Consider the following 3,222-nt stretch of genomic DNA (forward strand, 5'->3'; position numbering starts at 1 on the left):
ACAGAGGGTTGATATCGAGCCGTTGGACTGCAACGGTCGAATTTCCACGAAGGGCAGTCGACTGGTAGGCGAGGTTTTCTAACCCGTGGCCTATATAACCAAGCATTGGAAGCTTGGTTGAAGTTGATGAAATTAGACTTGGTTAAAGCCTAATTAGTAGTCACCAAAGTGCTCAAGGATCTCTTGTGTCCAAGTGTTCTTGGTTGAAGTTGTGGTGAGGTTTCTCCACCCACAAGGAGCGGTTTGAGCTAGCCGGAGTTTCCGGGGACTAATCCACCGACGGATTGAGGGATCGTCCACCTTACGGACAGCCGTGGAGTAGGGGCATCATCTCCGAACCACGTTACATCGACGTGCATTGGTTTGCTTGTTCTTTTCTTTATCTTTAGCTTTCGTATTCGTAATTTGTATTGTATTATTCCGCTTGCACACTAACGAATACGTAGGAAGCCATCGATTTGAGGTGAGACGCTATTCACCCCCCCTCTAGCGGGCACATCGGTCCCAACAAGTGGTATCAGAGCGAGGTCGCTCTTCTACGGACTAACCGCCAAGAGAGCAAGAAGCTAGATGAAGAAGAAGATGGAGTCCGAAGGACCGCTCGGATGGGATATCCGAATTCCACCTCCGTACGACAAAGAAGACTTCAATTATTGGAGGAAGCGGTTGGAGACATGGTTCCAAATGTATTGGAACCAATGGGTTGTCTTGAGTGACCCATTTGAAGCTCCTACAGACAAGAAGGGTAAACGCCTACGACCTCGGCATTGGATCGAAGAGCAACGAGAGCAATCGGAGGCGGACAAGGACGTAACGAGAATTTTGCATAATTTACTACCTTCTAATATTTTGTTGAGTGTAGGTGAAACCACAAATGCAAGTGATCTTTGGAAAAAGATCATTGCCTATCATGAAGACCCTATAAAAATCCAAGGAGTGGAAGAGCCCAAGGAAAATGGCTCATTGGTCCAAGAAGAGAAGGAGCAATCCGATGTTGACAAGAGGTCAACATTCGAGGAGGAAAAGGAAGAGGTGGAAGAGGAGAGATCTTCCACATCCTCAAGAGATGAAGAAGTGGAAGAGTCCACATCTTCAAGTGAAGAGGAAGAAGAGAAATCCGAGGAAGAGGAGATCTTGGAAGCTCAACCCTCTACTTCAACTACCAAGAAGAGCATAAAGGACCACATCAAATGTTTTGAGTGTGGTAAGATGGGGCACTACAAGAGTAGGTGTCCTTTGCTCAAGAAGGTAAAGAAGGTAAACCCTAAACTCACTAAAGTTAATTTAGAAACTAATGTGAGTTGTAGGAAGAAGAAGAAGGAGAAGAAGCACATTAGGTGCTTTACATGTGGTGAGTGGGGTCACTACCACACAAAGTGCCCAAGGAGAGGAGAGCTCAAGAAATTGGCGCACTTGAAGAAGTGGGAGAAGAAGGGAGCTTCCAAGGTAAAAACCAAGGTATCATTTAATGAATCCATTCCGTTGACATATGATAAAAAGCATGCTAGAAATAACTCTTATCATCTTAATGTTATTTATCATGAGAATAGGAGGCATGATAACCTTAAGGATAAATATATTCCTCCTTATGCTAGATTTACCACACCTAAGGTTAGGAAGGTAAATAACAACTTAGGCAATAACACCAAGGATTTTAGATATAAGCCTAAAAATAGAAATGCTCAAAGATTAAATGAAAACCCAAAATCTAGGGATTTATGGAGTGAAAATCAAGTCTTAAGGACAAGACTTGATAATTTAGGAAGGACCTTAGCAAGAATGGAAAACATGCTTAGGGGTCAAAATGAGCATAACCTAGGAAAAGTTAGACAAGAGTCATCCAATGGCGATAGGGGTTTGGGATACAAACCTAAAGCCAAGGAGGATGTGACTTCTTTTCATAGGGTTCCATATAACTATGGGGTCAACCCTAGGTGTAGAGGTCAAGTCAAAGATACTAGGGAAGGAATCCCTAAGAGTACTTTTGACAAGACAAATGTGACTAAGACTTCTAAGAGGCCTAATAAAGTCACAAAGAAGGTTACAAGGGAAGTTATTCCTAGAAGTGACCTAGTAGAGGTGACCAAGGCTTCTAAAAAGCCTAGAAAGGTCCTTAGGAAGGTATCTAGGGAAGTCATCCCTAGTGAGTACCTAGAAAATCCAAGGAGCACCAATAGGTTGTGGGTTCCTAGGAGCATATTCTCTACACCCTAGATAGGTTTAGAGAGTGTCAACTCCAATTGGAAGGGTATTTAACCCAAACTTGTTAAAGTTGACACTTGAGAGCATTTTCAAGGTTATTGTTAACCTTTGAAAATGAAAAGGATTGTAGGGTTACTCTTTGAAAGAGTAATATATGTGTCAAAATTTGAGGAGTTAAATATAATTTAAATTGACACACTAGAGAGAAGCAAAAGTAATGCCATATTTGGAATTCGACATTTTCTTATGGAATTAAGGGAAATGCAAACCTTAATCCAAATTGTCACTCTTGGAAAGAGTAACATGTGCCAAATCTTAAGGAATTATGTTTGAATTAAATTAGCACAATGTGTAAAAACATAAGAAATACCAAATTGGGGTTTTGGTATCTTCTTAGGGTAATTAAAGGAAAATCTAGGTCCTAATGTAAGATGTTTACTCTTTAGAAGAGTAAAATGTGTCAAACTTTGAGGTTTTGAACTTAATTTAAATTGACACATTTAGAAAAGGATAAGAAATGTCAAGTTGGAGTTTTGACATTTTCTTAGAAGGTTAAAGGCGAATCTAAGTTTTAATTTGATTTCATTTACTCTTGGAAAGAGTAAAATGTGCCATACTTTGAGGAATTTGTTTAACTTAAAATGACACAAATTTAGAAAGAAATTAAAGAAATGTCAAGTAGGGGTTTGGCATTTTCTTGATAAAATTAGGCAATCTAGGGTTAAATTTTGAGTTAGCTAGGGTTAAGAATACTTAGATAGGTAATCTAGGTAAATTTTATTTATGCTAACTTGCCATGATTGTTTGCCCATCATATGTCATGACATCATATTTAACATTCACATTTTATTATGAAAAATACAAAAATACCATGTCATGTCATACATACATCATGTAGCTATAACATGCTTTGTTTTTGAAAATTGCTTATTTTGATGTATGTCATTAATCATCATGCAGTATGTCAATTTCCTTGTAATTAAGGACAAAAGATATTTATTATGTATGTAAATGTTCCAA

The sequence above is a fragment of the Zingiber officinale genome, chromosome 9B (genome assembly GCF_018446385.1).
Source record: "Zingiber officinale cultivar Zhangliang chromosome 9B, Zo_v1.1, whole genome shotgun sequence".
In the NCBI taxonomy this organism is placed as follows: domain Eukaryota; kingdom Viridiplantae; phylum Streptophyta; class Magnoliopsida; order Zingiberales; family Zingiberaceae; genus Zingiber; species Zingiber officinale.